The sequence below is a fragment of the Lycorma delicatula genome, chromosome 4, assembly GCF_047948215.1.
Source record: "Lycorma delicatula isolate Av1 chromosome 4, ASM4794821v1, whole genome shotgun sequence".
Lineage (NCBI taxonomy): Eukaryota > Metazoa > Arthropoda > Insecta > Hemiptera > Fulgoridae > Lycorma > Lycorma delicatula.
The window spans coordinates 113,410,471-113,434,819 of NC_134458.1; the positions used below are offsets into that span (position 1 = coordinate 113,410,471).

General features: G+C 31.1%; 1 pseudogene; it reads right to left on the minus strand.

The window, feature by feature from the left end:
• Positions 1-23,825, minus strand: part of LOC142322699 (uncharacterized) — a 72,788-nt pseudogene extending 48,963 nt beyond the window's left edge.
• Positions 23,826-24,349: the final 524 nt, after the last annotated feature.

Sequence of the window (24,349 nt, forward strand, 5' to 3'; positions counted from 1 at the left end):
ATGTATGACAGCTACCACTTGCTTATGAACTTCAACTGATATCAGATTTAAAAGTCCAAAAACCGTACTACAACCTTAATTTCGCAACAATGACAACATAGATTACTCATTTTTAAAAACTTTCCAATTCGCATTATAATGAGCACATGGAAGCAAGGCAATCCATAAGTTTATAAGTTCTAGGAACAATAATCAAAAGGTTCTTCATTGTTCTTGGGCATCTAAAAGTCTTCTTTCAACACTGGATGTCCTATTTTCTATCTGCCATGAAAGATAAATAATTAAAAGAAGAAATTAAGGATACATTTTAAAAATATCAGGATTTTTATATCAGCATAATTTATTGCTGGTTAAATCATAGCACATCCTATAGTACTCTCAACAAATTATTAATAAAACAGCACTTACTGGAAAATATTATTAAGGGTTTCATTTCTCCATCCAAAATTAAGCATAAAACTTGAAAAAGTTTGCTGATTCATCAACAAGTTCGGAAAACAAAGCGAGAGAAATTCTCTATAAATCATTTTCTGTTCTGTAACAGGGAAACATATACAAAGAAATTTGTTAAGTTTTTACTTAACACAAAATTTATAAATAGATTATAAAAATGAAATTAAATTTTGTCAAATATTTACATTAACAAAATTCAGTTAATCAACATGACAAAGTACAATTACAATTTATAAAATATAAATTAAAAACAGTTCATACAATAAAAACAATTCTAAGATTCTTGAACAGGTGTCTCATTTTAATTACCTAGGCTGTGATATTACTTATGAGAATGATAGAGAGATTGCGATAAGAAGATTTCTAGATTTCAAGCTATTTGTGGAACAATTAGGAGAATACTGCACAGGAAGGTGCTGAATGAGACTCAAATGAAGTTTTAGCTGTTCCTACTCTGTTGTATGACTCTGAGGGTTGGGTCTTATCAAAGAGACAGCTCAGTAAAATTCAGGCAGCGGAAATGAGATACCTGCGTTCAGTAAAGGGGTGCACTAGACAAGATCATTTTAGGAACGAGGATATCAGAAGAAAGTTAAATGTTCTACCCTTGTGCGACACAATAGTAAAGAACAGGGAGAGGTGGAAGGACCATGTTAATAGGATGGTAGACAGAAGGTTCCCCAAGGAAATAATACACTATCAACCGAAAGGCATAAGAAGTGTGGGACGGCCAAGAAAGCGCTGGTAACCCTTTGAAACCAGAACAGGTGAATCATCTATACCGTGATGGAAGAAGAAAAATTATTTTATTTCATATACTAATGTCTTAAGTGTAATATTATTTGTTTATTGACAATAAGTAAACCAAACTAATAATATTACTATAGAAAGAATACCTTTTTTTAAATAACTGAAATATATAATACTAAAATAAATAATAAATTCTAATAATATACATTAAAAACAATGAATTCTAGAAAAAATACCATTTTCAAACAAATTTGATAACTTCATGAGTTGTTCAGAAGTGCCACTTGCATCACCGTCAGTACGAATGAGAATATTATCTTTACAAATCTATAAAAGATAAATGTGATAATGTGTTATAACTAATGAATATTAAATGTATTTTACCTTAAAATACGAGACACTAGAAATGGCTTCATTAAATCATTTAAAGAGTGGCTCCTTCACACACTGATCAACATAAAAAAATTGGCAAATTTAACACTTATTAAATTTTAATAACAATTTAAATCAATTATGACAGTTAAAATCTCTCAACTACAACTGAGGAAATGAAACTAACCTCAGAGATTTACAGAAGTTGAACTTATAACAGTTGTAATGGTGATATGTTCATTCATTGATTTCTGATTTTGAAAATTTTGAATTAATGCAGTGGCCAAATCGTTCTTTTTTTTTTAATTTAAGCTCACAAGTTATGGGGGAAATTCATCATATTAATCATGGAGATGATGAGCAAAATAATATCAACAGTAAGTTTATTATTAAATAATAATATTACTATTTTTCACTCAATACTTGTCTTCAAATAATTAACACGTTTAATAGTAACTCATCTAAATCAACGTTAATTATTCATGTGAAACATAAAAATTCAAAAGTATAATTTTTATTTATTATTATCTTTATGGATGAACAACCAGGGAGACCATTACCACCTGAAAAACTAACACACACCAAACTACAGTATATCATAAGAAAGTTACATATTTTTTCTGGAAGACTGAAGAACAGAGAGAGAGAGTGCTGTGCCATAAGTAGAAGGTGCCCTATTGCAAGAATTTTTTGTGCCCCCCCGAAAAAAAGTTTATGTGAATTAGTTATTCTGTCTTGCTTTTGAAATTGTGTTTTTCTATAAGTAAACAGAAATAAATTTTATTATACAGTAAACAATGCCTGGAAATAAAAACACCTCAAATTAAAAAAAAAACAAATATATATATATATATTTATTTATTTGTATAAACACAAATATATTATTAAATTAACTATTGTAACTACGCTAAACAAAATAACTAAACTGAATAAAAAGTAAAATTAAAACTAATATTAAATTCATACATTTATCCATATTACTTTTGGCACCACAAAAGTTTTAATAACTTTCTTTACATCTACTGAATCCACTATATCATTCTCAATAGAAATCATTGAAAAGTCTGATAGGCGCTCTGCAGACATTAAAAATAATTTTTTGTTAGTTTTAATTTTGAAAACTATTTTTTTCTCCTGATACAGATAAATAAATACCCAATGATAAATATCCTGGTAGTGATAAATAAATACGCAATGCAATGGCAGTGTTGGTTAATATGTTTTCAAATATGTAATTTAAAATATCCTGAGGAGAAAGCTCTTTTTAACATAACTATCTTTCAATTCCTCAGTGTTGTGTGTCTTCAAATATTAATTGTAGATCGAAAATGTTTATTACTTTGTTATCATTCCAATCTTTTAGATTATTTATGTACTTTATAACTTAAAGTCATGGATGTTTTGTTTTAATAAATTAAATATTTCCGTGACCGCAGTTATTGCTGTATTTAAGATGGCGAAAAAAAAATTTATTTTAAAATTTTGTTCGGCGTCGGCTGTTGCCTAGTCATACGCTTCATACTTAAAAGATACTGTTTTTATTCTTTTGCGAATATCTGCAAGATAGGATCAACATCAAGATCGTTTGCTACTACCTTTGCAGTTTAAATAATATTGTTTTCAAAAAAATGATATATCCAAAAAGTATTTAATTGTTGTAAAACTTGATTAAATTTTCTATAATTGTTCTGATTTTAGAAAATGGATTCCGTATAATTTTATTGCTTACAAGGCTTAAAATTTCGTTCAAATATTAACCAAGCAAAGAAATTTAAAGAAACAAATTTTTAAAATTAAATTGTCTGCTTAAACTCTGAAATCAAAATCTTTGGTAGAATCTTCCGTGATAACAGAAAAAGCCTGGTGAATTTCTTTGATTTTATAGTGAAGTATTTTATTGCTTTTATTCTACTTTCCCACCGAAGCAGAAGAAAGAGGTTTTAAATACACAAGTAAATGTTTTTTTTTAAATTCTTGACAGAATATTTTCGTCACCAACACATACAAGTGATTCCAAATTGAACAGCAATCTCTTGGGAGATGATTCTATAACCAAAAATAAGAGAAAAAGTTCATACAAACACACATCAAAAAACGGTTTGTTACGAGCTTCGGCTCGCGATACATTAACCCCTACTTTCACCTTCCTTTTACTCCCTATACAAACTATTTTAATATTTAACAATTTTTAGAAAAAAAACAAGAGGTATGTGATTTTTATTTTTTTAAATCCATTTTTTCTGTTACTGATAAGTCTTCTATTTGTTTCCATTTACATTATGCTGTTCAAACATTGATGAAAATTGTTCTGTTTAAAATCGTATACTTTTCCAATCCAGTTTGTGGTTTTGTCTCTAATTAAAATTAAATTTCTCAAATTTGTGTTTAATTTTAGTGGATATTATTTATCTCATAATTAAATTAACTAGAAATTTTTATTTGTTAATTGGTAAATTAACAAGTTATTTTATTCCAAACCTAAAAAAAGAGTATTTTCCGACAAAACTTTTTCGTGATTCAACCCGTTTTTCTTAAAACCTAAGTGAGATAGTGGTATGGGACCACTTTTATTCGATTTCTTAGATCAAAAACCATAAGGAAGCACCAAATTTATCCCGCAATTTGTACCCCAAGAATTTTAGTACGGTTTTATTTCACAGACGGAGCAGAAAGTAGGGCTAAATTTTTCGCGCCCAAAAATCTGATATATGTTTATATGAACTTTTTTCTTATTTTTGGCTATAGAATCACTCCCAAGAGATTGCGTCCAATTTGGAATCACTCTATATACAAACGAATAAATTCAGCACTTTCCCGATGTTTCTGACGCACAGTAAAAATATTTTTTAAATTTTATAGGGTGATTAGAAATAATTTTCGAAAAGGGTCAGGAAGGAAGTTTACACAAATCATTTTATTATTGGTTACAGGTAATTATAAATGCATAATAAAGGAAAGCTATAAATCATATGGAAATTTTTTTGTAAAGTTTATTGCAGGTTAATAGGATTAGTACATTGTTAAAGTTATTCTTATTTTTAGTCCGGAGAAACAAATTTAATAATATCTTGTTGTCGTACTTTACATATTTCGTAGATTTCTTAAAATCGTCTTCAAGAAAAATCGAATTGTAAAAAAAAAAGTTAAAATTACTACTGAATTTTTTATATTGTAGTAAGAATAAAAATGGTGCCGCTCATATTAAGTCGCCCTTGTGTTGTGTACAATCTGCATAATGGCACAGCTGTCGAGACAGACATAAAAATAACTCAATTAAGAATACAATTCTTTTGCCTTTCATTAAGGTCCGTCTAAGCTAATAAAATAAATAAATTTTAATATTGATTGGTAAAAATTATAAAGCTGAAAATTCTTTACTTAAATTGACATACTTACAGAATTTACCATTGCTTTGAAGAAAAAACTCAGAAATATTCTACACACTACAAATAATAAAAAAAAAACAATAATAAAGTTTTAGATAGAATTAATTCAAACTGAATATCAAATGAAAACCAACATTGCCAATAACAAAATTAAATAATTTAATACACTACACCACCAAATAATGACAAAATACTGAGAGTACTAAAACCTAAAAGAGTCCTAACTATATACTATATAGATGACATGTTGAGTTAAATGAGGAAATTAATTAATAAAATACGTAGCAACAAAAAATGGTTATAATATAAAGATTAAATAAATATCAATTTAAACATAACTTTATCAAAACTACATTTTACAACATTGAAAGATGCGAAAATAGAATTTTTACATTCCTGTAAATTACATTAATAATGTAAATCTTTCAAAAAACCACTTAACTAATTAATAGATTGATTTTAAAACTAACAAAAAAATCGTATAAGGTAATTAGTAATTTATCTAATATTAATATTATAAATAAAGCAATGTCTATAGGAGATAAAAACACATGGAGCAAAATTGCAAAAAAATTTCCAGATGAATAATAAACAGAAACTTTAAAAATAATTTCAGGAAAATTTTCAAGAATGTACATTGAATGAATTACAATGACCACAATAGCAAAAAATAATTACAAATTTTCAAATATAGAAAATATGTCAATGTTAAAAATCAATAATAAAAAAATTAAACCCCTTAAGCTTAAAAAAATACAAATAATAAAACAAAAAATTAAAATATAATTAATATTAAAAGAAAATGATTGGATTAGTTAGTAATATATTTAAATTATTCAAAAATGTATATTTAATAATATGATGGAAATGTATTTTAAAACAATACGTTCATTAATTTCCCAACAGTTTTTAGTAACTACAGAGTAAATCATTTTATACAGTAGTAAAATGTTTACTATGTTATTCCATAGTTTTAATGTTTTAACTATTTTTTTATAAAGATATATTCTGAAGAACAAGAAAAATACTACAACTGTGTAATATTTAACGGAACTAACAAGAAAAATTTTTTTAAATAGTGTGTAACAATTAATTTTTACATAATAAACGCTGCTAATGGTCTAATAATATCTCTCTCAATCAATCTAGTTTCTTTTCACAAATTTCTCTCTTAATTTTATGATTTCTGTCACAGGATTATCTTCTCTTGAGCCTTACATTATCCTAAAAATTATAAATAAAAATATTATATTTGTAGTCATAAAAGTATCTATTACTTTCCCAGAAAATTTAGCTAAAATAGTTATATTAAAGAAGAAAGTATGGTAATAATGTCAAAAATGGGTTATCGCGTTTTTTGCAAATTATTACGTTTTATCGTCCAACTAATTCATCTAGACAAAAAGAACATTTATATATATAGGTTCTCCACAAGTTGTTACTAAAAATGCGTATGTGTGCCTGCGCCCTACCGACTTAAATTCCTATCTCACCGATCCTTTCCTCTCAGGGCCAGGCCCGCGAATAAGCATTACACAGCCCGGGGAGGTGCCTTAGAGCTCGGAGGATTCAGAATCCCCGTGCTTCATCACCGTCGCCCATTCACGCAAGCGCGAACGAATGACGGCTCCGCAGGGGGCTGTCCTTCATCCCTTCGCTCTCCGGTCCTTCTCTTCACCTCAGTTGAGGGATTTTCTACGGTCTTTCTGACATCTCTACTCTTGGGAGCTTAGGAGTCCGAGTCTTCCTCATCCCGCCCACCTGTGTATACACGGACGGACGACGACTCCACGTGAGGCTTTCTCTCTATTCAATCTTCCCCGTGCTTAGTTAATAGGACTACTGTGATTAGTATTGCAGCCGTAAACCTATCCACGTGGGAAAGCATACGTCATACTCTCGTGTTGACTGTCAAAACACCTGCAATTCGTTCGCATTGTTCGCGTGCCCATCTCTGACATTCAAAAATGACGTGTTCTGGGTCTTCATTATTTCCACAATAAAGACAACATGAGTCCTCAGCTCCTCTTCCATTGTAAAGGTAGAAGCGAAACGTTCCGTGTCCCTTAAAAAATGTTGTCACCCAATAATTTATTTCTCCAAAATCTCTTGAGATCCATGGTTTTATCTCCTGAATCAGGCGGTGGGTCCAACGTCCTGTTAAAGCCGTGTCCTACCTTGCTTGCCATTCCTGTATCATCTCTCTATACGCCCTCTCCTTACTGGAGACTGTCATTATTGCCCTCCTCATAGTGACCAACTGGTTCATGGGGGGAATCCCTGTTATCACCAGGATAGCTTCCGTAGATATGGACGAGTATGCCGAAGCCGCACGTAGTGCCATCCGTCGTTGGACGCCTTCTAAAACTCGCCTGTTCTTTCCCACCTGTGGAGTGTTCTCCCAGACTGTAAAACCGTACAGTAAGATGGAATTTATGACATGGGCTTACACACCCGTCTTTTGGACGTTCGGGAGGTCAAGACGTTTTCCAACAGTCTACTGAGATTCTTAACCGTGTTACCCGCCTTCATCGCGGTCTCTCTCTCACGTGTGTTGAGAACGTTCCCCGCTAATCCAACCACACGCCTAAATATTTCATGGATGTCAACGAAAGTAGTTTGGTCGTCAATCCGTAACGGAATTTCTGGTAAAGGTCGCCGCTGCCATCGTTATAAATTTTGTTTTTCCAGAGGACAGTGTCAGTTCTCTTTCACGCATTCAGTCCTGTATCAGTGTGATGGCTTCATTTGCCGCCGTTTCTACGCCCTCCGCCGAGCGAGCCTCACCAACAGGTGAGGTCGTTGGTGAAGGCGACGGGGATGACCCCCTCCGGATGCCTTAACCGTAGAACTTCATCATATACAATATTCCAAAGAATTGGGCTCAATACCGATCCCTGAGGTACCTCGCAAGTGACTCTGAAGTTTATTTGTGTATCCTCCAGCTGATACAAAAGATGTCTATTCTCGAGATACCCACGGATTATCTTCCTCAGTCCGCCATCGATACCTCTTTCGGCAAGGGCCCGAAAATAACGGCCCGGCTATTTTGAATAGCTTGAATAGCGGCCCGCAACGAGTTGAATGCGTTGTGGACGTCCAAAAAGACGACTACCGGTATTTCCCTCTTCGCCAGGTGCCCGCCGACGCCTCTTCAACTATCTTGACTACCTGATAGTTGCCGATCTACCTTGTCTAAAACCGAATTGCTTGTCGAAGAGTCCTTCCCTGTTCTCTACCTCCTGGCGTAGTCTGGTCACTATCATTCTCTCAAAACGTTTGCATATATTATTTATGAGACAGATTGGCCAAAACGCATTCCGGGAGCCTTCCCGCTGCGGCTTCCTAATCAGGACTAGCCGAGCTTTCTTCCACAAGGCAGGAATGTGGTTTTCTAGTAGTATCTTGTTCATTACTTGAACTAGTTCTATGGATGCTTTCTACTTGTATTCTTACTACCTCCAACGGTATCCCATCTAGCCGTGAGCTTTTGTAGAGTCTCATCCGTTTTCCTGTGGCGTTTAATTCACTCAACTGAAAAGGGGTTATTTCTCCGACCGCTATCTCCTCTTGATAAACATAATCATATTGGGGGAAAAGTTTCGTCACCGCATTTTTCACTTGTTCTTCTGTTAGAACCGGAAGTCTTTTACCTAGTCTTCCCGTCCCAATACGGAAACCCTGTTCCCATGGGTCTCGATCTATCTCTTCGCATAAATCTCTCCAGTATTTCAGTTTGGCGTCTTTGTTGGCCATCTTATAATCGGTTCTTGCTTTTCTATACCGTTGGTGAAACAAATCACGCAGATCAGGCCGGTCTCTAGCCACACACATTTGATATCGTCTGGCGATATCAAATCGATATCATATCGGCGTCTGGCAAAAATTCCGGTAGTTAAACCTCCTAAAATACACCCCAAACGCAAAACTAGAAGAATTTTTTTTCATTACTATCATAAAATTTATTCTTTAATTTTTAATAACAATTTACTTTTAAACAAAAGATTTAAAAAAAGTTTTTTTAAAGGGTTAAAACATTGTTTTAATATAATACAATCATTCAGTATGTTCATAATTTGGTCATTACATTTCCCTCATTAAAATTTGTAGGATTCAGTTAGATGAACCCCAAAAAAATATGCATCAAGTTTGATCCTGCCTGATTGAAATATCATATTATGCTTGAACCATGATTAGCTTCAAAATAATTAAGAATGAATTCAAGTGTTTTGTAAGTGTTATATTGGTCATGTAATAGCATAATTGTAAATACATTTGTTTTATAAGTCATTTAATTCAACAGTTGATTTGTACTAAAAACTGAATAAGTAAATTCACTTCATAGTTTTAAATGTTTTTTTTTTCATCATCAGTCGCTTTACTGTTTTAATACTACTCTCCATTCATTTCTATTCTGCGTCAGTTTTTAACTTCAATATAATTAATTAACCTACAACCTTGGCTATCAGTTTTAAAAATGCCAGTCTTTGTGTTCCACTGAAGTTTTTATCTTTTACATATCCCTCCATTACCAAATGAATAAGTATAAAATTTTAATGATCAAGTCAATCTAGTGCCTCTTCACAAAATTCTGCTACAAAATTCTCTTCTCATCTTATGACTTCTTTATTTAATACTTTGTCAACCAATCTAACTTTCAACATCCTCTTGTAACATTATATTTCAAAGGGCTACATACTCTGCTTTTCCTACTTTCCGTGTTTCACTACCATAAAGTGTAACATTCATATACTTACATATACTTTTAAGAATATTTCTAATTCTTAGATGTACGAGGGTGGGTCAATTATTATCCGCAATTTAGTTTTATTTTTATTTATGTTGGTAGTGCTGTCTTGTTGAGTAGATGACGCATGCTTGGTTTAATTGTTGTTATGTCTGTGCAGATTTGATGCTGCTAGGTTAGTTCCATTATCGCTGCTCTCCCGTAAACCATGCCTACTCCGCTTTTTATTTGCACCAAAGAAGAGCAACATTCAGCGATCCGTTTTTTGTGGTCGGAAGGTGTATCAGAGGCCGAAATTCATCGAAGACTTTCGGTACTGTACGGGAACAGTGTGTTGCCACAACGGAGTGTCTACGAATGGATTGAAAAATTCAAAAATGGTCGCATAAGTGTTACGCACAACGAAGGAGCAGGAGGAACGTTTACAGCCACAAATGAGGAAAACATTGAGCTTGCACGTGACATGGTTTTCTTAGACAGACGAGTTAACTATTGATGAAGTGGCACATCGTCTGCAAATTAGTCACGGTTCTGTCTACGAAATCATCCACAACAGACGTGGGTTTCATAAAGTCTGTGCAAGATGGGTTCCAAAACAACTCACACAGTTGCATAAACAAACGCGCTTGGACATCTGCCAAAAACATTTGGATTGCTATGGTAACCAACGGGACATCTTAGACAGAATCATCACTGGTGACGAAACATGGATCCATCATTACCAGCCGGAGAGTAAACGGCAGAGTATGGAATGAAAATATCCAAATTCGCCCTGCAAAAATAAGGTTTTCAAGACCCAACCGTCCGCAGGAAAACTGATGATTACGGTTTTTTGGGACTCACAAGGACCAGTACTGGAACATTATGAGGAAAGGGGCACGATAATAAACAGTGCGCGTTTCAGTGAGATGCTTACTGCCAAGCTGAAGCCTGCAATTCTAAGCAAACGCCAAGGACTGCTGTCCAAAGGTGTTGTGTTGTTGCACGACAATGCCCGTTCACATACTGCTGCCCACACTGCTGAAACGTTCCAGAAACTCAAATTTGAAGTACCGGCTCATCCTTCGTGTAGTCCTGGTCTTTCCCCTTCTGACTACCACTTGTTTGGTCCACTCAAAGAGGCATTAAGGGAACGTCGATTTACCTCGGATGAAACAGTGAAAGAAACGGTGCATTCCTGGCTCGCAGCTCAACCGAAAACATTCTTTTATGAGGGCATCAGGAAGCTTGTGCAACGATGGACCAAGTGCTTTGAAATGCATGGGGACTATGTTGAAAAATAATGTACATGTAAGTTTCCTATTTGCATTGCAATAAAATTTATAACTACATTGCAGATAATAATTGACTTACCCTTGTATATATACTACTAGCAGAATTACTTTCAGGGTAAAATTTCTCTGTTGCTTGTACTAGTCAGCCAATCAAGTTTTCTTTATCCATCCTTTAATTTTACAGCCTAATAACAAAATTCTGTTACTTTTAATATATATTTATTTCCTACCTAAATTCCTTATTATCATTACTTGTTGGCTTAATCTTTCAAATATGCAATAAAATTAATTATTTAATTTCAATTACTCATATTTTCAAATTATTCACAATTTCACAAAAATACAATCTACACAAGTGTCTTAATCGTTCAAAGTTGAATGAGTATGAGAAAAAATCAACAGTCTGTTATTAGTGCTTAACTCTACAATAATATCTCAATAAAAGTCATTCAAACTTAAGTGTATCCACTAAAAGAATTTCTCAAAATTTAATATTAACTTCTCTGTTTCATTTAACACATCTAACTAACTTATGAATAAACTTTCCTCCTACCCTAAATAGTATTTTTATATTTTGCAATTCAAGTAACATCATTATAATAAGTAGGTGTTTAATTTATGTGAAAAGAAAATCTTGTGTATAAGAAAGTAGATATCCAGATTTAATGAGGTTATAACATGACACAGAAAAATCGTTAATTTAAACTAATTGTGCAACAATGATATTATGTCCAATCACATTGTATATATTTCCCCTTATATTATGTATCATTTCAGAACACTAACTTCTAACAGATAACTGAAAATAAAATATTTGCTATAGAGATATACATGTGCAATAGCTACCAGTAGTCTATAATTTCTTTACATGCTTCTCTGCCATCTACTTCATTCAGAGAAGCAGTATATAAATATGAAAAATGTTACTGTTGAAAGTAATATGCAAAATTTTCTCAATGAGGAAATTTTTATGCAGAAATTGCACATATTATATAGTCTCAAAGATTAACTGCTTGAAGAATGGAATGAAACTTTACTCTTTTCCTTTATTAACCTCTTAACAAATACCCCTTTTTATAGAGGACCATTCGAAGAAAATATATGAAGAAATTCAGAAAAAAATAAGCTTTGAAGCAAGTCATAAACCTTTTTGTTTTAATTAGAACTCATAATGCACATATTTCTACATAAGACCTTATCTTTTATTGCAATGAGTACAGTAACATGCTATTTTCATACTTACTTCAATTAATGGACCAGAACTGGATAAACTTGTGGGACCCGAAAGAATATTGCCTTCTGGATGAAAATAGTAATCTGAAATAAGTGCACCACGGCCAGCAAATTTCTTTTTAAAAGCAGGAAGATAGTCTAACAATTCAGGACTTCTAAGAACTTTTTTTGATGCTAGCATTTGAATATCTAATGAATTGAACCATCGTAATTTCTAAAAAAATTAAAAAAATACAACATAAAAAATCATTGAACAATCAACTCTGTATGATCAAATTAATTCTTGAATAAACTGTATTCAAGTAACTACCATTCATTCTAAACACCATTAATTACAGACTTAAAATTACTTATCAGCACATAGAAATAAGATTAAACTTTTAAAATATATATATTTTTTTTTGTCTTCAGTCATTTGACTGGTTTGATGCAGCTCTCCAAGATTCCCTATCTAGTGCTAGTCGTTTCAATTCAGTATACCCTCTACATCCTACATCCCTAACAATTTGTTTTACATATTCCAAACGTGGCCTGCCTACACAATTTTTTCCTTCTATCTGTCCTTCCAATATTAAAGCGACTATTCCAGGATGCCTTAGTATGTGGCCTGATGGAAAGTCTGACGGAAATTCCCCTTTTTCACAAATATTACACACCAGTTTGTATAATCTATCAATCGCTTCCTCACCTGCACTGCGCAGTAATTCCACAGGTATTCCATCTATTCCAGGAGCCTTTCTGCCATTTAAATCTTTTAATGCTCTCTTAAATTCAGATCTCAGTATTGTTTCTCCCATTTCATCCTCCTCAACTTCCTCTTCTTCCTCTATAACACTATTTTCTAATTCATTTCCTCCGTGTAACTCTTCAATATATTCCACCCATCTATCAACTTTACCTTTCGTATTATATATTGGTGTACCATCTTTTTTTAACACATTATTAGATTTTAATTTATTTACCCTAAAATTTTCCTTAACTTTCCTGTATGCTCCGTCTATTTTACCAATGTTCATTTCTCTTTCCACTTCTGAACACTTTTCTTTAATCCACTCTTCTTTCGCCAGTTTGCACTTCCTGTTTATAGCATTCTCCCATTCTTCTTCTACATTTTCTACCTTATCTTTTTTACTCATACCTCTTGCGATGTCCTCCTCAAAAATCTTCACCTCCTCTTCCTCAAGCTTCTCTAAATTCCACCGATTCATCTGACACCTTTTCTTCAGGCTTTTAAACCCCAATCTACATTTCATTATCACCAAATTATGGTCGCTATCAACGTCTGCTCCAGGGTAAGTTTTGCAGTCAACGAGTTGATTTCTAAATCTTTGCTTAACCATGATATAATCTATCTGATACCTTGCAGTATCGCCTGGCTTTTTCCAAGTGTATATTCTTCTATTATGATTCTTAAACTGGGTGTTGGCAATTACTAAATTATACTTCGTGCAAAACTCCATAAGTCGGTCCCCTTTTCATTCCTTTTGCCCAGCCCGTATTCACCCACTATATTTCCTTCCTTGCCTTTTCCAATGCTTGCATTCCAATCTCCAACTATTATTAAATTTTCATCTCCTTTTACGTGTTTAATTGCTTCATCAATCTCTTCGTATACACACTCTACCTTATCATCATCATGGGCACTTGTAGGCATATAGACGTTAACAATCGTTGTCGGTTTAGGTTTTGATTTTATCCTTATTACAATGATTCTATCGCTATGCGTTTTGAAATACTCTATTCTCTTCCCTATCTTCTTGTTCATTATGAAACCTACTCCTGCCTGCCCATTATTTGAAGCTGAGTTAATTATTCTAAAATCACCTGACCAAAAGTCGCCTTCCTCTTCCCACCGAACCTCACTAATTCCTACTACATCCACATTTATCCTATCCATTTCCCTTTTTAAATTTTCTAGCCTACCAAAACTTCTAACTTTTTCTAGCCTTTTTTAAACTTCTAACATTCTACGCTCCGACTCGTAGAATGTTATTTTTTAATTTTCTGGTGACCCCTTCCTTAGTAGTCCCCACCCGGAGATCCGAACGGGGGACTTAAAAAATGTATGTATTTTCCAAGTAATTGATAGTGATTTTTATTGTTAGGCTCTTTTAACTTACAAGAATCACAGTTTTACAAAGGTATGTAAAATTTCAAAATTTCAGGTTTGATTAAAATAAAATTCTGCTCTTAAAATAAAATGTAAAGTTGTGAAAAACTGATTCAAATTTTGATGAAAATCTAAAAAAGTAGGTTTACTCCTAATTTCTTGGATTTATCTAACACCTACAAAGGGAAATTAGTAAAAATAAATAATTATTATAAAACCTGGATTCTATATCAGCTAACTCATATACGTTAAGAAAATGTAGATTTATAGTTTCATAAAATTTTCAAAATCAACCTCCCTAATACTGAATGGTAATTAATGCAGAGCATAATTTTTATTTTGAACAGTTAATAAGAATGTTGTTAAAGTTAAGTACAGCTAATATCTATACATTTACTTCTTGATAGATTACAACCAAACGTTTGGGTAAAATCATCAAACTTTCTTTTTTAATGGTTTTCAGTCAAATTTTATAAATTACATTCTTAATCATATTCTGTAAAAATCAAAAAAATTACCTGAATCACAACTTTAAAAAGTTGCCTCATATATTGTTTGGACTTAATGAACAGCCTCCATACCAAACTTCAAGATAGTATATCATTGCAATTTCTAAGTATTGAGTCAAGGAAAATGTTTGCTTCCATTTTAATCTGTTTAAGTCATCAGTTACGAATTCCTTCTTACTGGGTATCAATAACATTAAAAAGAAAGCTGTCATGGAAAGTTTTCAAGTCTCTAGACCTAGAGTTGTGGAAACACAAGTGAGGATTGAGTACATCTGTCAGTTGGATAAAACTTTGACAGATAACCATGCATCATTGTTTTTCCTATCATTTACATTTTTGAATTTACTGTAATATCATTACCAGACTGATGAATTTCTATTTAGTAATTAAAATAAATAGTTTCTTCAATAATATGTTTATTGGTAATTTGCTTTATTAAAGTAGCATAATTAGTCGGAAGTTTTAGGTTACCTCCAGTCAAGTCTGAGGTTGTTTCATTCACGATTTTTTATCTAGCTGGATCACATCTTCAAGTAATGGAAATAGAAAGGTCAACTCTCACATTATCAATAGCAATCACAGATATCTGAAACCTCATTATGAAATGACTAATCGTGTGTAATATATCGAAATCACACACCTTAGTAACCAAAGATCTTGAGAACCATCTATACAACAATATTTTGGTTGAGTGATCAAAATACTTAAATTATTTTAAAAATGAATTAAAATCAAGTTTCTTAATACCTGGAATTCTTTGTTATTGTATGCTTGATCTTGTGCACATACCAACAAAAAAAACAGACACTGATAAATAGTGCAAGCCATAAGTATAAGACTATAATGACTGCATAAAAATTATGTTGGACAAACCAAAGGTGCATTCTTTCACAAATATAGAGAATATATCATTACAACATACATTATCAGAATTAATCTTTGCAAATCAGCTCAAATAAATAAGACAATCAATATTAAAATGTGAGTAATTAAAGAGATTAAAAATAAAATATTGACTGGAGGAAATGAATTTCCTGTAGAATTTTATAAATTCTTAAATGAGAGAGGAATGGAAGAAACAGTTGAATGTAAGAGAATATACGATGCATGAGAATGTCATGAAGACTTTGTGAAAAAAGTAATCTATTAAACAATAAGTTTAATAGCCCATAATGCTAAAATAGAAATTGGCAAGAATAATGGAAGAGAATGCAGGAGAGAAATAGTTTGGCTTCAGGTAAGGGAATAGAACCTGAGATGCCACTGGGCTCAAAGAATGGTTGAAGAGAGATATTAAGAGAGAAGAAGAGGAATATGTCTATGATTCATCGATTTAGTGAAGGCACTTGATAGTCAAATGGGAGAAAAGATACAGATTCTTAAAGACAAAAAAGTAGAAAGGAAAAACAGAAGGTTAATTAAAGAATTATACTTGAGACAAACAGTAGCAATTCAGTAGTAAGTAAGAATATGACTGACTGGGGGTCTCGTTCAAGGTGTTGAACAAGGATGCTGCCTCTCATTAACACTGCTCAATGTACATTAAAGATATGATGAAGAATGTATTAGAAGTAGTAAGTATAGGAGGATGAAAAATAAAATGCATAAGGTTTGCTGATAATTTGCTAATTCTGACAGATGGTATACATGTTGACAACTGCTTTAGAGGCTGTTGACAACCATGGAGAAGTAATATAAAAGTATGGTAGAAAATAAAAATAGAAAAACTAAAGCGACTGAAGTAAACAACAAAGAGGATTTAATGGTAGGGATAAGTGAAGGAAGAACAGAAAAAAAATTACAGATATTTAGGGACTTTGGTGACAGAAGAATGGAAAAACATAATGGAAACAAAAGAAAGAATATCAATGCAAAGGCAAATAAAACTTTCAATAAGAAGAAGAAATTACAATATAGTAAATTTCTGGACTTAAACTTAAGGAAGGGGTTAACCAAATGCTATGTATGGAGTGTCTTGTATGAAAGTGAAATATAGATGATGAAGAAGAGGAGGAGGTACCTGAATTAAGGCTTGGAGAAGAATGAAGAAAGTAAGATGAATGATAAAATAGGGAAAGAGAAAATAATTTACAGGATTAAAGAAGAAAGAGCACTTATGAGGGAAGAACAGAGAAGAAAAGGAAACTAGTTAGAAGATGTGGTTAGAGTAGAATACTGACAATTGCATTGGAAGGGACAATATAAAGAAAAAGGAAGGAAGATGAAATTAACAATAGGTAAGATGAAGACTGGAAACTCTAAGGAGATGAAAGAGAAGGCTTGGGACAGAAGTGGATGGAGGCAACAGTGTCATAAGGAACCTGCTGCCAGGCAGAATACCAGATGATGATGATGATGATGACAAAGACATTAACAATGAATTTTATGCATAGCACAGTTGTAAACTCAAGACAGTCAAGAAAATAAAAAAATTATGAACACACTAATTAGACAAAAGAAGCATAATAAATGAACAAACCCACACAAATCAAACTTTGTTCAACCATATCTGTAGCCCAGAGGTAAAGGACACCATCTCCATTTTTACAATTTTACAGTAGAGCAGTTTGAAGTTTTGAAATTCGCCTCTTCTAATTTCCTTCGCTCATCACCATCCTTCCATCATAACTTTATCAACTAAAATACCTTATTTAGGTCTACTTTAATAGATGCTACTACATATTTGTTAATTTTTGTTTTATATTTTTAAAAATGAACATGGTGTCTTATACCTCTATGTACTTAACAATTTTTTAATGAATTCTAACATCATGTCCAGTCATTTGTAAAAGAAAAGCAGTAAGTCTGAAGAAAATTATGTTTTAGTTTGAAAAAAAAAATGTTATTAAGAAATACCGTTTATAAAAGATAATATTAGTGCAACACAACTTCCTGATTGTTTTGTCCAGAGACAAATAGATTGTGCAATAAAATGACTGTACAATATTGTAACACTGTTACAATAAAAAGAAAAGATAATTAGAAGACTTTAAATGTTATAAAATTATTTTGCACATACAAAATAGTATAATACAACTTAATATTATTGTTACAGACACTAAAAAAAAATTTACAATGCTAAAAAATATAACCATTTCTTCAGTTGTAATATTATCTACTGTACGATAAAAATTCAAAATTAATAATAAAAAATGACTAAATAGTAAAAAAATCTACAACATATTCAAATACAATTTACTAATGAAATTAATATTCTAACTAAATCTTTCATTAAAAATAATTATTTCCTCTAATCTTCATCACTTTCTTCTTCAGGGAAATGATTTACTTCACTGCAGTCTTATATGTTTTGATAAAACAGATGACACTCTGATGGTAAATACTTAAGTAAAGTTAACGGGTCTTTGTATTTTAATAGTGATATCCATTTTGGATCGACTGTATGAAATCAACTCCATCTGGAAACTTGACGTCATTCTTTCTCAAATTTTTTCGTAAACTAACTGAACATCTTTTCAACATCTTTGTCAACATCAATTTCATATTTATAAAATAATTCACCAATATCTTCTTGCTCAACTTTAATGTGAACAAATTGTAATAGGAAAATTGGTTACTTATTAAAAACTTTTCTGTAAATAAACGAAGATATCTTACCACACAGTGATTTAAAATTTTAAAAATCATATAATTCCATATTGCAAACATAATACTTTTTTGAACATGGCGAACCAGCTGCTGCCAATCCCTTGGTGTCAATATATGTAAGTAATTCATTGTATTCTTCTTGTTTCATTCTATCAGCACATGGACATTGTCTGCTTCCATATGGAAGCGGACAATGTCCGCATTTAACAAGTGGACAACATCTGCTTTTTAATAAGAATTTATGACTAATACACTTTATCTGTGGATTTCAGTGTAAAATATACAAAAAACACCTAACAAAAGCCAAATTTTTGTTCTGGTCATAACAATTATCTTATCCTAATATTATTTCTTCAATATCTGAATTGGAAACGTTTTGTTCAGCCCATTTTAGAATTCAAGAAGCTATTCCATCCCCACCACATCCTGCCTTAGTTTCATCCAAAATCATACATAATAAAATCGGTCATTGGAATCATAAATTCTGAAATTAGACGTCTTCAACCTCTTGCAGTAAAAAATGTTGGTGTTTGTTAACAGCGTGGTGTTGTTAAACATTTTTGTAAATCAGCTGTCAACACTTTTACTGTTTGGCTGTTCTTTGCACCTTGAGTTTCTTTACTTTTTTGTTCATACCGCTTCTATGATTCCTTAAGGTGCAATTCATAATTACTTTGAATAGATTTTTTACCATCTGAAGTTAATTCACCCTTTAATTTTGCTAGATATGAATAACAGGTGTCTGGGCTGTTTAAATGAAGAGTTGAATTTTTTGTTGAGTATATCTATATAAAGCCACATTTTTGCTACTCTTTCTTTACCTATTTTATTTTCAGCACAGAATTCTTGTTACAATAAATACAATTTCCCTAAATTTAAATCAGGACTTAAAAACTGTTTCTTAGTTTTCAAGTGTGAATAGTAGCTTTCATATTTTGGGATAACATTTATCTGTTGAATAACATTTTGAATTATTTCTTGGGGTGTTTTCATGACAGGTGTCTATTTCTACGATCCCTCTAGGTTCTTGTTTTTAATTTCATTAACTATGACTGTATTAGATATTGCTAGTGTGTTTAAAAACATTACTTTACACACCCTTATTTTTACATCATTTATGTTTAAACTATAATGAAAAGAATTTTCTTTTGGTTTTGTATCAATCATACTTTTACATTTTTCTTTAGGTCTTACTTCAATGCAGGACACAATGAACTGTATTTTTAAATCGTGACCCTTTCTTGAGTCCCAGTAAGCCTTACAAATTTCATTCCATTGTAATTCAGTAATTTTTTGGTGACATTTAATTTTACACATACACAGAGGCTTAATTTCTTAATAAGGTATTTTAGTAGAAAAAGTTATGATGGGAGGATGATGATGAGCAAAGGAAATTAGAAAAGGCAAATTTCAAAACTTCAAACTGCTTTACTGTAAAATTGTAAAAATTGAGATGGTATCCTTTACCTCCAGGCTACAGAATTGTACTAAAAGGTATATAATGATATCTGTACTTGGTGTTGCTTATCACAATAAAATTTGTACTTGCAGTCATTTTAAAAGTAGCTATCTTGATTATTATTCAACTGGAGATAGTGTTGTATACCAGTAGAATAGTGCAAAAAATACTACATGATTCATTCATAAACCCATTTTTGACAATAAATAATATATTTTGATAAATATTTGTAGTTGGACAAAAATGGAGATGGTGTCCTTTACATTCGGGCTACAGATATACTAACTAAACGGTCTCTTAACCACTTAATATAAACAACATTAATAACTGCACCACCTGAAATATTCCTATGGAGAAACTGAATCATAATCTCAGAAAAACTTTCTTCTTAGATCTTAAAAAGATTTCCTGTTATTCAAAATGCGAGTCATCTTTTTTTATTATTTTATAAAATTGCAATCATCATGTAACCTTGGTCTTTTATTATCCTTTAATTTTTGGAAAAAAACCAGGACATACATTAACAAAATCAGAACCTGGATAATTTGGAAAAATGAGATCTGTGGAGAAGCAAATCACTGTGAAATATGTGAGAAAAACCTTAATGGTAGCAATACAAAATAAAAAATTCATCAGAAAGTAGTTAATTAGTCCCCAATACATAGCATCTTATTTAAAATTATTTCTGATAATATAGAAACAAATGTATAACTAAATAGATCTGAAATTGATGTGTATGAATATTAAACAATTATTCAAGGGAATGGATATGGTAACTTGCATAATTATGCACAACATTACAAAACTTGTTCCAACTTCTCATAAATTAAATTCAGTAAGTAATCCATAAATATTCATTTACACCCACATCTATAAAGAATATAACAAAACAAACCCAATTATTATCCTTTAATCTCAATCTCTTCTTTAAATCATTTGGAAAACCTACTTCAAAAACTGCGTGGTGAAGATCAGGAGAACCTGGCAACCAAATATTGTACAGCTTTATCAGTGTTTCGTCATTAGTTTCAATTCCAAAATACTGAAAAAAAAAATAGTATTTATACTAATATATAAAGTAATTAGACTAGTAATATTCAGTCTCCCAGACAACACCGGGAACTTTTTTTCATAACATTCCAATGAAAACGTTTAACACAACTGCTGCTATACTTGCAAAACTGTAAGCAAGGTGGTTTTTTCTTGTTTCCTACAGCTACAAATTTGCAGTCTCTTGCATCTTTTATTCAATCAATAAATTTGACATCACAATTTACTCAGAACAGTCTAACTTTTATTGCAATGGAGTTCATTTGTCACAAGTAAAATTTTTTCTATAAATTATTAAAAAAAAGTTGATCAAATAAGTGTTTTTCTTTATTATTTTTATGAATAATTAAAAGAGATATAATTTGATGTTTATTTATTTCTATGGAGTGCATTTTTCTTCTTTTTTAATTGAAAAAATCTCATAAAAATGAAATAAATTCAGTACCAACTGGAATAATGTTACAGCTTGGATTTTTTTTATTGATTTTTTTATAACTTCATGTAGGCTTTTAACATTACATCTGGTATGAATGAAAATTACCTTAAATTTAAAGTTTTAATAACAAATTTATATCTGAGTCTTGATCATTTTAAAAATAAGATAATCATAAATCATCTTCAAACCTAATCAACAAGTAATAACCTTGGTTATTTAATTACAGTTAATGAATTTTTCAATAGACATCTTTCTAATTTTTATGTCTAGAGACATTTTTTTGTAGTTTTATTACTATTGTTATGCTGCATTGGTATTAAAAGCAACTTTCAACCTGGTACTGTAGGATTTCTCAAGCTACAACAAGCTATTCTTTTTGTTGTAAAATACACAAATTGAATAATGTCACATATGAACAACTTGATGTTCGAAAGGTTCTAAGTAATGTTCACTTTTGTAGTTAATAGCCTCTCATCATTGGAATTACCAGTTCTACTGTACGGTCCCTGTTTTAAAAAGGTTAGAAAACATCTTAAATATGTACTCAAATAATATATTAGCTTTATGTTAAGACTGTTTGTTAAACAACAGTACTACTGGTAACTCCATTGAAAAGGTTGCTGTGTTAATTAGCTCTACAAAGCTCTGACAGAAAAATATTCAATATTTTAAAATAAGCCATTTTATATTTAATATTTTTAAAGTGACAATTTTTTTAATTTGACAGGCCTCAACAATAATTTATTGAGATTACTTTAAAGTGATCTTTACATATTAATGTGATGATTACTAAGTAAAGTAATCATCACATTCAAAACAAACATACTCAGTACATTTAATTAATACATTACATGATTTATTTAAAATGTAAAACATTCAGACACAACATGCTAAAAAATGTTCAGCTCAGACTGCAATATCTGTATTAGTATATCAGTAAATATTATTTTATTTATATACATAAAATAAATCAAAGATCCACTAATATAAGATTTATCAGGAGTTCAATGAATTGTATGGTAACAGATTTACAGTGATAGAAGAAATTTGTCCTGCAATGTTTCTAGACAATCTTCAACATAAAATTTATTATTTACAAGTATTTCCTGTGATTCATATAAACAAATATGTAGGAAAAATTAATATTTGTTAAAACATTCCAAAATTTGTAAGATTTCAGTCTTAAACTGTATTATACATTGACCAATGCTTCTTTGTATGCCTCAATATAATGTGCAAGTCATATATAAAGTATCAGATGTCTGAGCATTAAATTTCAGAACACACAAAAAAAGAGAATTCAAAAATAAATTTGTTGTACAACTTTTACATGATCGGTAACTCTTTCTCCATTAGTAAAAAATAAATTTTACTTTCATGACTGAATTATTTTGCATTAAGATCAGTCAATATAAAGAAAAAAAAATTCAAGACAGACATTTAATTTTATTAATTTTTTGCGCAAGAAAATACAAATAAAATAATTATGTAAGGAATAAATAATTAATTAAGAAAACAATATTTAATTGAGAAATCTTAAAGTGTTATAATTTTTTTTTATTTAATATTAAAATATATTTTCTATTTATAATAATTTTATAATTTAATGAAATAATTAAAAATAAATGAGCAGACACTGATCAAAGCATCATGTTTTAACTCACTCATCACTGTGATTCATTGCATAAGCGCATATGAAAAATACATTAAGTTAACATAACCTCAAATTGAGGTTATGTAGTCAAGGTTAAATTGGGTGTAAATGAAAAACGCCTCTATCAATCTTCATTAATTTTCCACATGCACAACTTCAGATACACTACAACAGCATATCAAAATTTCAATGAAATTGATGAAGTAATTTTGGAGATTTTTGAGCCACAAAAATACCTCAAAACATAAAGAAAATTCAATTTCAGCCCCCCTCCATCATTCACATTTTGCAACCAAATTATAACGCTACTTTTTTTCAAAAAGCTAATAATAGTAATAAGCTATTTTCTCCTGTTTAATTTTTTCCAATAATAATCATTTTTGAGCTAATTGAACAAGAAGTGAATGAAAGCTATCATGGGTTATAGACTCTTGACTAAATGGTCTACAATTTGTAAAATGATTATTTTACAGACATAAATAAAAATATTTATTGTACTACACAGTAATTGTATAGTTTCATTTACAAAACTTTTCACTACATACCATTTATGTAAATTTAAACTACATGATTAATTAAACGCATTACCTCCATCATCAACATCTTCGCACAACTTCTCCAACTTTGATTTTGGACAAACTTAGTTAAAATCCAATAAATTTCTTTTCCTTGAGCAGGTGACAGTAAAAGATATGAACCATCCTCACCAACAGGAATAACAGATACAGCATCACTTAATCCTAATTCAGATTCTTCATCAGTAATTAAACTTTTACCATTCATTTTTTAGGCTAAAATGTAAATAAAAATAATAAATATTTAGTATTGTTAATCATTAAATATATAACTAATAATTTTGAAATAAAAAAGTATTATGTTGAAGTGTTGTGCATGGTGTAAAAAATAAAATTGTTGATCATATGTGTTTGTTGTTAATTTCATATAAATAAAGAAAAATAATAAATTACTAGTAAAAAAGCGGGCCCACGGCCCGCCGCGAAAATGTTTCATTACACATGATTTTGTTAAATGTTTCTGTCAATTGAAAACGTTCATGAATTTAGCGTAATAACAAAAAACACTTACAACGAAAAGCTTCAAAATCCTGGACATTTTTAGTTGTTTCTTGAGTTGTGATTTTTTAACACAGCTCTAACCCAATGTTTTCCTTTTTTATCCCCAGAACACAAATATAATTTTAGATAAATCGTTCGTATCAAGAAGTACAAGTCGTTCGAACGAATGAATCGTTCGTGCGCTGCGCGCAACCGCCCGGCGCACCACCATTTGCCCGCTCTGTGCCAATA